The sequence below is a fragment of the Artemia franciscana genome, chromosome 2 (assembly GCF_032884065.1).
Source record: "Artemia franciscana chromosome 2, ASM3288406v1, whole genome shotgun sequence".
Taxonomy (NCBI): domain Eukaryota; kingdom Metazoa; phylum Arthropoda; class Branchiopoda; order Anostraca; family Artemiidae; genus Artemia; species Artemia franciscana.
The window spans coordinates 43,889,900-43,901,905 of NC_088864.1; the positions used below are offsets into that span (position 1 = coordinate 43,889,900).

The 12,006-nt window shown below is 35.8% G+C and overlaps 1 protein-coding gene across 5 annotated transcripts in view; it reads left to right on the forward strand.

Annotated features, from left to right (window-relative positions):
* LOC136042294 (uncharacterized) overlaps positions 1–12,006 on the forward strand; it is a 46,239-nt gene that overhangs the window by 4,905 nt on the left and 29,328 nt on the right. Inside the window, exon 1 of one of the 5 annotated variants that reach the window (XM_065727251.1) lies at positions 5,580–5,706. The exons of the other annotated variants lie outside the window; for them this stretch is intronic. The gene's annotated coding sequence lies outside the window, so the exon portion shown is untranslated. Of the gene's footprint in view, positions 1–5,579; positions 5,707–12,006 lie in introns of those variants that run through there. 5 annotated transcript variants of the gene reach the window in all.

Sequence of the window (12,006 nt, forward strand, 5' to 3'; positions counted from 1 at the left end):
TATTTCGTGGAGAATTTCGGGAAAAATGAGCTTCAATTTATATCAGTGTAATGACCAATTTGTGACACCCACCAAGTGCCATCCTCAACCTCAAAACTCTCAGGACATCTAATGCCTAATCCATTGCTCTTTTCAGTCATCTTGTATAGGCTAGAAAATAACATTCTAATGCAGTCCAGTATCAAAAACGAGAGACAGCCGTATCTACAATGACACTTTGAAAGAAGACTGCCTGAATTTCTAATTTGCCTGATTGATTGCTCTTTTCAGTCAGCTTGTATAGACTGGGAATAAACATTCTAATGCAGTCCAGCATCAAAAATGGGAGACAGCCATTTCTAAAATGACACTTCAAAAGAAGACCCACAATGCAGAATTCTCTGATAGAGGAAACCAAGAAAAGAGCCACTGATGGCAAGAAAAATCTAGAATTAGAAACAAGCTTATAAAGGGAAATAACTGGCCAAAACTGTAAGCTATTGCCTTGGTCAAGCTTATAAAGGGAAATAACTGGCCAAAACTGTAAGCTATTGCCTTGGTCAATGAAATGGATCTATAAATGGTTGTCCTCCTCCTGTTCACAGTGTAAATAAAGGACATGTTCCTGAAAGTAGCTCAGAAGAACCAAGTTAAGCTTGAATAGGAACACTACCAATATCATTATTGAATTAAATAAATTGTTGAAAGCACTTTCTACAAACTTTGAATTTATTTCTATTTCCTATGAGCTGTACTCAAATATTGTTTGTGTGTGTGTGTGAAGTTTCTCCTAAGAACCCAATAACAAGGCTTAAGGAGTCAATATTCAGACTTCTGAATACATCTTGTGGGTTAATCTGAATGACCCACTATGTCAGAGAGGAGTTGTAATTTATTGCAAGCAAAAACCAAAAGCTGAAACCATAAGTTTATTTTGATTCATTCTAGCAGTAGTTTGGTTGAAAATTTATGCACATCAATTCCTGCTCAATAAAAAACAAATCCCAAAATTTTTTTGCATTATGTCTCTTCTGTAAGCTCTTTGGGGTATTTCATCAGTAATTTCAACAAAGTGGACAACACTAAAGTGACTAACCCAAAGATATCACTTATATTCTGAATGATCGCTACAGTACGAATTTCTCAACTAAGTCATTGCTTAACCTATCATATTTAATACCGCCACCTTCAATTCATATATCTATGTCTCTCCTAGTTATAACTACTGAAACCTTCTCCAAAAAGATCAAGAAGATTGATGAAAACAAAGCTGCTGGAACACATGATAGTTGCCCCTGATTAATCAAAGAAAGAGCCCAATTTATAAAGGATTATGTTATTAAGCAATTCCAGAAACGATTCATTATAAAAGTCTCCCCCTAGTAACAGTAAACTTGCCCATATTTCTAAGAAGGGACAAAAAGACTTAAGCAGCAACTGCAGCCTTATCTGTCTTACTTTGTTACTTTTCAAGGTTCTGAAAAGGAAAATAATTGATACTTTGATTGATCATCTTGATGACTATCTGTTACTCAGCAGAAGTAAGCATGGGTTTTGCAAGAGTCACTCGATTGTAACAAACCTCATTGAGTTGTTTAATATTGTCACTAAACTCCTTGACAGTGACTTTTCAGTAGACATCATTGTGCTACATCAAGTAAAATCTTTTAAAAAGGTGCAACAGGAACTTCTGATACTGAAGTCATACATATATGGAGTCCATGATTAGGTTATTAGGTGGATTGAAGGTTTCTTGTCAAACAGAACGTGGATGGTTCTCAAAATATGCTAAAAATGGTACCATCTCCTCAGAGTCAGTTGGAGTTGTCAATGGCGTCCAGCATGAAACCATCTTGGGGCTTATACTGCTTGAATGCACGTCAAAAACTCACCAGCCTAAACGACCCACTAACGTTACGTGCAGATGACTGTAAACCACTAGGGAAGGACAGATATAACAAAGAACCCTCAACAATTCAGGAAGACTTCAACCAGCTTTCAGGATGGTTCAAAGACTGGGTCCTGCTGCTCAGTACATTCAAATGTAAAGTTCTTCATCTTGGCCAAGATTGGCCTGACGTGGTAACTGGTGAGAAGACTTAGGCCTTATAGATTGTGAGCTTAAGTTCCTCGACCATAAACAATTTCAAGCTAAAAAGCAAACAGGGCCCTTGGGCTCGTCAAAAGAACTTACCATCAGGAAGTCGTTTGTGGAAATGAAACTCTGTAAGGAACTAGTTAGCCCCTATTCAGAGTTTGGTATGATATAGCTATAGTCGGCTCTATAAAAATAGGCAAACTCTTCCTCGAGAAATTCTACAAGCTATTAGCGAAAAAAATTATCGGTGGCGTGAGTATATTAAAATAAGAAGCACTGAGTCATGGATAAGATATAAAAGAGCAAGAAATAGAGCAACTAGGCTTCTTCGGTCAAATCGTGAGGCACTTGAATCTTCTGTCATTGCATCAGCTCAAAGTTGCCCAAAAAGGCTTTGGAAATATCTAAGAAAAAACCAGACATCACAGTCCCCATCCTCAACTTCATTCACTGACCCTGAAACACAGACAAATATAGACGATGATAATGAAAAAGCTGAACATTTTAATAAACTTTTTTCATCTGTTTTTACACGACCTCACAATGAAACTCCTATTGATCCTAATTTTTCTACCAATTTCACAATAGATTTTGATGATTCTGACTTTGATGATCAACAAGTTTTTGAGGTCTTGAAGCATCTTGACACAAATAAATCACCAGATATTCATGAATTTTCAAACCATATGATCCAAGAGCTTGCAACAGTACTCACTGAACCACTGACACATTTGTATAATCTGTGTCTGGCGTCTGGTACTTGCCCTTTGGCATGGAAAAAAGCAATAATTAAACCCCTGTATAAAAGTGGCACAAAAACGCAATTTAAAAACTATAGACCAATATCAAACACTTCAATTTTTTCCAGAGTTATGGAAAAACTAATTGTCAAGAGAATACAAAATTATTTCGAATCGAATCTTCTTTGGCATCCATCTCAACACGGATTCCGTAAAAAACGTTCATGTAATACACAGCTTTTGGAAGTAATTACTGACTTCCATAGGATGGCAGATGAAGGTCTCAGGTTTGATTGCATCTATATAGATTTTTCTAAGGCGTTTGATAAAATTTCCATTCCGCTTTTACTTCAAAAGTGTGAGGTATATCACCTTGGTGCCAGAACGTTGAATTGGATTGGTGATTATCTAACAGGCAGGACGCAGAAAGTGATTGTAGGTGATGCTTTGTCCTCTGCTGAGATAGTTTTAAGTGGCGTTCCACAAGGTAGTTGCCTTGGTCCAGTACTTTTCTGCCTTTTCATCAATGACTTGCCTCTTGTTGTCCACCATTCCACAATTAAAATGTTCGCAGATGATGTAAAGCTCTACCGCTCCTTGACAAATTCAGATGAAGCTTCGTTGCTTCAAAAAGACTTGGATGCAGTGCACAATTGGTGTAATGCTAACTCCATGTTTGTCAACGAAAATAAGTGTAGGGTTGTCCATTACTTTGGCAAAGTAGAACAAAGTTACCAATACCATCTTGCTGGACATTCAATCTTACCTGTTGAAAATGTCCGTGACCTTGGTGTTCATTTTCATTCTAGTCTTAGGTTTGACAAGCATGTCTCTGAAGTAACTCGTAAGGCAAACTATCAGCTATTATGTCTTAGACGGAATTTCCATAAGTTTAATCTCTGTTCATTCATTGTCATTTATAAATCAACAGTTCGACCTATACTCGAATACGATTCGTCAGTATGGTATCCATTGAATAAAAATGACAGAGCAAGGGTTGAAAAAATACAGCAAAGAGCAACTAAGCTTGTACCTTATTTGAAACATTTGCCGTATGAAAATATACTGCACAGGCTAGGATTGTCAAGTCTTCAATTCCGAAGGGATAGGGCAGACATTATTAACACATTCCGTATAATCAAAGGCATTGATAATATAAGTACATCACAGTTCTTCACATTTAATGACACTAACAGGACCCCTTTATCACCCACATAAATTGTACCCCTCACTTTCAAAAAGGAAAATAGGCCAACATTCATTTTACAGCAGGGTGTGGAAGCCATGGAATGATCTTTCACCTGAAACATTTCTAACAGATGACATAAATAAATTCAAAACAAGACTAGCAGAAACAAATTTTCAAAGTAAATCATTTTTAAATAATGTATAGTATTATTTGTCAGTATTTGTTGTAGTCGTTATTTTCATTGATTTATATGTGTGTACTATGTTGTCAGTTGTATTATGTATTATGTTGTCATAACTTCTATTTATTATATTTATTGCGACAAGCTTGAAAGCTTACCGTATTTGGTATTAATAAATAAATACATAAATAAAATGAATTCTAAGGCACTGAAGAATCTTCACCGCCTAGCCACCAAACTTGTACTCTTGCAGAGCTTCTTAGATCCCTAAAACTCACAGCACTGGTATAAGCAAGGAAAATGGCAGATAGGATAGGATAAGATATTTATTCCAAAAAGATCTCTATCACAAGCCCTCAAAGGGCCAAATTTAGACTTCGGAGTCGACAAAATACATGGTTACACTAACAAAGCAAAGAAAAACTACAAAAAATGAAAATCATAATGAATAATCAAATTATGAGTCAATAAAAAACTGTAATAAGTAATTAAAAAGTTAAAAAGAAAAAGAAGAAACCAGTCAAACTAAACTTGAACAAATACAATTCAAAAAAAGAAAGGGACAAAATAAGCTAAAAATAAAGAAAAGAACAAGAAATATATATATATATATATATATATATATATATATATATATATATATATATATATATATATATATATATATATATATATATATATATATATATATGTGTGTGTATATATATATATATAAAAAAGGTAGTTGAGCTAGGTGAATGAAACTCTCAGGAATGAATCCAGAGCACCAACCATCTTGTGGGAAGATGTTTTGAAGCACATACCTCCACTTCTTCTCCCTCCAAAGAACATCAACCTTTGAAAATATGCATTGCAAAAGTGCAACCTTGCAAAATAAACCTACTATTCAAATGAGAAATAAGCGTTTTGAGCCTCATATGGTAAGTTTGAACAATCCCAAAATTTGTAAAGGTTTATAAATCAATTTCTGAAATTTAGGAAAAAATTGATGTGACTTGAAGTTCTACTGAAATAACAGGAATTAACTTTTCAAAAACTTAAGCCAATGAAAAAGAGATTGAAACCCCTTTGATCCTGAGAAAAGAGGAGTTTACTTGGTATAAACGAGCTGATCCAAGTTGCAGGTTTTGCAACTCTATTCCAGAATCTTTGAACCACCTGATTTTTGAATGTCAACGCATCCAGAAGGAAGTAAGCAACATTAGGAGAATCTTCAAGGAAGCATACCTCCAGCCTGACATTAATGTGTTGCTGCTCTCAAGCCTGCCAGCTAACACTAAAGACCTCTATATAAAAGTATTTTTGATTTCAAAAATACTTTTTTCTTATTTTGATTTGACTGAGGTGGACTCCAGATGGCTTGGTCATCTCAAGAAGAAGAAGAGTTCTACTGTGCTGATGAGAGCAAAAGTGACTAGGAAGAGCCATATTGGTACTGGCTAGCCTATTGGTCTTAAATTGTTGGGGACAGGCAGCTCAAACTTCACACAACCCATCATTAGAAACAGTGGCTTTCATAGTGAGAACCTATTATTTGCTGAAAGAAGTTAATTTTTATTTCCTGTTTCTGTTTTTCAGAAGAGGAAGAAGGATTGCTGACCATTTTAAGATACTATTCTGAAGTCAAAGGGATGAAAGGACTATATGGTAGTTCATATACCCTTACACAAATTCTGGAACGGTAGATCTGTAGTTATACTTATCAGAATGGTTAAATCTCTTCCTTTTTTTCAAATTGATTTTCTGGCTAAAATATGAACAAATATGATGTGCCTCTCAAAGCATAGGCCTACTTGTCAACACTTTTGCAAATGTATTCAAGCCTGCCCTGCTTATTTTGGCTGGATATACCCCTAGTCTGTGTACAAGTATCTGCTTATTAGGCTTGAAGTACTAGTCTACAGTTTGACCTACTCATAATGAAATGTTATGAGAATCAATAAACAACTTCCTAAAATCCTTAAATACTTATATTATTCCCAAGAGTGCTTAAATTTATACCCCTTCTAATGTAAAAAAGAAATAGTTCAAGTTATAGCCTGTATTTTGGAATTAGTGTGCAGTTAGACTTACTCAGCAAGGAATGCTATCCTATAAAATTCTGAAAACAGCTTTAAAAATTCCTAAAACACTTACTTATATCATAATTTATCACCTATATCAGAATTTTACACTGTTTCCTTTTAGTAGGCCTACCTGTACGTTAATTCTTATATTTTCTTTGCATTTTGCCACTTGTACACTCTTTTTTCCAAATAGATTTAACAGCAAAGAAGCAACGTTTACAAGATCAAGAAATGATATAGGGAGTATTTAATTTGAGCTATTTATTTGTATATTAGAAGATAAAATAAAGTGAAGTACTTTTTGAATGATATAGTTAAGTATTTCACAATATTTTAAAGTTGTTTTCAGAGTTTTATGATTGTTCCTTCTGTGTAGACCTAACTTTAAACTAGGACCGTATTTGGGTATTAGTTTAGTAGCTTGCCTTTCCAGAAGGAAACGTGTATGAAATTTTGAAAGCTACTTCAAAAAATTCTGAAAAACTTAATTCATTTCTCAATGCACATCAGTTTATTTCAAAGCATATCAGCAAGAATTATCCGTTAATCTAAATCTAGTATAGGGTTGTGTCATGTAGTAGGTTATAATTTGCTCAAGGGCTGCCACTTCTCAAGGTTACCCTGCAGCTTTGTTTACAGTCATGATCCTGGCTAGGCAAACTCATGAAAGGTCAACCCAGAGCCATGCCAGCATGGTTTCTCCTCTGGAGACAGGGACAGAGAAACAAGCATATGACTGAGAAGGGACCCTAACCATCTTGCAATACCAGACCAGCTCTAACTTTTTATGTCTATCCTCATTAAGGCATTTATCAGTGCAACTTTAGAGCTTAAAACAGAAAGAAATTTTTTGTATGTGGTGGTGGCTAGTCTCTCCTTGACCACTGCTCTTGACATAGAAGTTCAACTTTTGTCATTAATCAAAAACCTGCGCACTCAGTACCATTTGAATTGAGAGCAAGGTATTTATCTCCTCCTAAATACCTCGCTCTTTATGCTAAAGTATTTTTAAAACCCCTCATATGCGTAAAAATCTCTGTTCGTTTTAAGTTTTAATGCTACCCCTTACTTTCAGTTGAAAAAACTTTTTCGTGTTTATTTTTTCTTTGTTTTTTTTTTATAGTAATGCTAGAAAATCCCGCGCCCTTTTCATTGAATTTCTCTTCCCCCATGACATACAGTAATGGTTATTGGGAAGTGTACAGACGTTATCAGGTTTTTTTTTGGTTTGGGAGGTGGGGTTGAGGAGAGGGGGCTATGTGGGAGGATCTTTCCTTGGAGGAATACGTTATGGGAAAAGAGAAATTCAATGAAAAGGGCGCAGGATTTTCTAGCATTACTATAAAAAAAAAAACAATGAAAAAATAAACATGAAAAAGTTTTTTCAATTGAAAGTAAGGAGTAGCATTAAAACTTAAAACGAACAGAGATTATTAAGCATATGAGGGGTTCTAAAAATACTTTAGCATAAAGAGCGAGGTATTTAGGAGGAGATAAATACCTCGCTCTTTATGCTAAAGTATTTTTAGTAATTTCAACTATTTATTTTACGGCCTTTCTGATTCAGGGTCATTCTTAAAGAACTGGGACAAAACTTAAGATTTAGAGTGGGTCTTGCAAAGCTATTTCCAGCAGCCATGCAGAGAGAGATCTTGGTGTCCTGATACGAGTTGAATTTCTATATTCATCCAAAAGCAGCTATTGCAAAAGCTAATCACACACTTAGCTTAATCAAAAGAACATTCACTGGCAGATCTCCAAACGTTATTACTAAGCTGTATAAGAGTCTAATTTGACAAAGGCCAGAATTTGGAATCCATGTTACATGCCCAATCGACAAGACTGACTAAGCAGCAATTGAATTAGTCCAGAGGAGGGTAACATAATGTACTAAAGGCTTTTGTAATGTCTCATATCCATCCCATCTCTAAAAGCTCAGAATACCATCTCTAACGTACAGACGCAAACGAGGCGGTGTGATAACAGCATGCAAGCTTCTAAATGCTGAATATACCATTCCCAACCGATTCCAACTGGACAATTCAAAGAGAACCTGTGGTCACCCTTATAAGCTTTTCCAGAAATAAGCAAATATCAGACTAAGGAACAAATTCTTTTAAAATAGAGTTGTCAGCTTGTAGAATTCCCGCAGTGAAGAAACAGTAACATCTACCAGCATGGAGGTGTTCCAAGTCATCAGTGGATAGGGAGTGGCTCAATAAACCATGGACAACTGCTTGGGACCCCACAGAGGACGAACCACCATCACTGAAGCTAGCAGACACAGGATTCATCCTATCACTAGCAAGTGTGGTTTAAGGTAGTGCTTTAAAACACCTAAACACAATGACAATTGCAATGAAATATAAAAATTTTTCACGATGCATCAAGAATGTAAGAGCTTATCAATGTGTTTGCTTTAAGCAGTAAAATCTAAGTTTAAATGCTTCAAATTACAATCAGTACAAAAAGAATACTTGTAATTACTCATTGACTACATTTGTTGCACTTATGAATACTTTAGAAGAACACTACTGAATTTTATACAACTTCAGTAGAGCACTATAAATAATAATAAAGCCAGCTGTCTTTAGTCTTGGTTTCCTGATAAGCTGTTAGTAATTGTTTGTAGATCATTTGTAATGTTTTGGGTGATATTATTCAGCCCTCAGGGAGTTTTGTTTCTGCCCTTTTTTTGGGAACCTCAAGTTTAGACTATCAGAAGCAGAAGTAAATAAAAAGACACTATGTATGTCTGTTGCATAGAATATTTCCAATATCTTGGGAACATTTTGGGGAATGGATTAGTTTTAATAATACTTTTTGGAAAAAGACATTTTTCAAAGAAAAGTAGGGATCCAAGATTCTAAGTTTTTCACCAATGGCTGCATTGTGTTGGTTCAGGCATATCAATACATTATTTCATCCATTATAATTTGGCAACGCTGTTTGCAATTTTCCTGAATAGAAAATTGGCAACGCTGTTTTCTTTTCTTATCTAAGTGTAATCCAAAAATCTTCAAATTTTTCAAGTACTTTGCCCTGCGAAATGTAGCTATTCAGTTAGACTTGGTAAACATACGCCTGGTAAGATCAGGCCTATTAAGTTGATGTTTAAGACACCGGTAGAACGTGATACAGCTTGTTTCTTTCTGATGTCCGAGACTGTTAGTATCAAAGCTACTTACCCCTTGTTCAAAGTCTCTCATGATCTTACTACGATTGAACTGTTGGAAAAAAAGAAGTACGATGCCCTGAAACAGGAGCTGAAATCGAAATTGGACGCTGGCGAAACTAACTGGAAAATAAAACGTAGCAAAAACGGACTAACCCTCGTGAATAATAACTCTTTTCGTGAAACCCCAAATAGCTACGCGAGCATCGAAGAGTGACTCCCTAAAAAATTTGAAGTGTGTCTGAGTGACAAATTTTTGGTGACATATACAAATGCAGACTGCCTGTCATCTAAATGGGAAGAGTTTAGTGAGCTAATAAAGCAACGTAAACCGCATTTAGTTGTTGTTACCGAAGTTTTACCTAAACATTTCAGTGACCCGTCTATTTATTTTCAGCCGCTACCACAATATAATTTAGTATCTAATAATTCAGCTAAAAGAGGGATTTGTATTTATATTCATTGTTCTATTAAGTTTTCTGTTGTTGTTGATTCGTTAGTAGACTCAGTGTCGGAGTGCCTTTTGGTTGATGTTAAATTGCCTTATCATAGTACTTACATGTGTATTGCAGCTTTTTATCGTAGCCCTACTGTGAATTCATCAAGTCCAGTTAATAATGCCAATATTCTAGCGTGTATTTCTCGTCTTGTTGGTCGTAGTTCAAAGTTCCTTATTCTAGGTGACTTCAATATACTTTTGATAGATTGGAGTGCGCATAGTACGAGTTTGTCCACCTCATCGTATGAGCAGCAAGTTTTAGATAGATTGGATGATCTGTACTTATACTAACATATTGTTAGGCCAACTCGAGCCAGGAATGATGCTATTCCATCGATTTTAGATCTGGTTATTACCAAGTCAATCGATGATATTTTGAGTGTAGATTTCCGTCCGCCTTTAGGTAAAAGTGATCATGTTGTGTTAGATATTTACATGAATATTGATGCTCAACAGAGAGGTTTTGAGTTTTATCGGCATGATTATGCTAAAGCCGATTATGAATCAATGCGACAATTTATTTCGTCTATTAATATCATGTATGAATTAAAAAACAATCATGTTTCTCCAGACACCGCGTTTGATTTTGTAAAAAAAGTGTTGAGGGAATGTAGGGATAAATTTGTTCCTTTGGTGAAGAATTTTTCCGGTCGCAGAAATAATCCTAAACTTCCAAGACACATACTCCAAGCAATACGCGAAAAAAATAGTCTTTGACGGTCTTATATTGAGTCACGACATAGTAAAGTAGTCAGACAAGGGCATTTGGATACTCAGTTACAAGAGGATTCAGGTGAATGGCATGCGTATTCACTAGCGAGAAACAAGGTCACTCGGCTTCTTAGGGCTAATCGTGAAGAGCTTGAGTCGCGTATTATTCACTCAAGCACCGTATCACCTAAAATATTTTGGAAATATGTAAATAGGAATAAACCTAACCTTGCACCATCTATATCTACGTTCACACATCCGGATACACACCAAAAGATTGATAGTGATTCTGAGAAGGCTCTTATTTTTAACCAAATTTTTTCTTCAGTTTTTGTTAAAACACAGCCAATTCATTCAAATGAAGCTAATTTTGCATCTCAAGTAGAGTCGATTGCGTCGCCAGACATTCTTGTTTCATTTCATGATTTAGGTTTCTCATTGACTGAAGTTTATACTATTCTTATAAAATTGGATACATCTAAAGCGCCGGATATAGACGGTTTCCCGAACATAATGATAAGACAAATTGCTCATGAAATTGCAGAACCACTTACCTATATATTTAACTTATCTTTGGCGCATGGACTGTGTCCGTCAGGGTGGAAGAAGGCCTTGGTAAAGCCGCTTCACAAAAGTGGCTCCAGGTCAGATTTTAAAAACTATCGGTCAATTTCAATCACGTCTATTTTTTGCCGAGTTATGGAAAAGTTGATTGTTTCACGCGTTCAAAAGTATTTTGACGGAAATAATCTTTGGAATCCTGCTCAGCATGGTTTCCGAAAAAATAGGTCTTGTAATACTCAGCTTCTTGAGGTTACTTTGGATTTTCAACGTTTTGCCGATTTAGCTATACCCTTTGACTGCATTTACCTCGACTTCTCGAAGGCATTCGACAAAGTCTCAATACCCACCCTTCTTAAAAAATGTGCAGCTTATAAATTGGGTAAAAAAACAATTGCGGAGCTATGTCATCCTCAATTGATGTGTTAAGCGGAGTCCCCCAGGGTAGCTGCCTGGGTCCAATTTTATTTTGTTTATTTATTAATGATCTGCCTTCCTCTGTTCAGCATTCTACTGTCAAGATGTTCGCGGATGATGTAAAACTTTATCTACCAGTACGAGACCAAAACGATGTGCAACTTTTACAGGAGGATCTTGACTCTCTAACTTATTGGTGCGAATCTAATTCCATGTTCATAAACCCTTCTAAGTGTGTTGTTCTACACTATGCTCGTAAACTCCCACCTGTGCATACTTACCAGCTGTCTGGCATACGAATCCCTTCTAACGAAATAGTGCGTGACCTTGGTGTCTACTTTGATACCCAATTGAAATTTGATAAGCATGTTTCGGAAATTGTAAAGAATG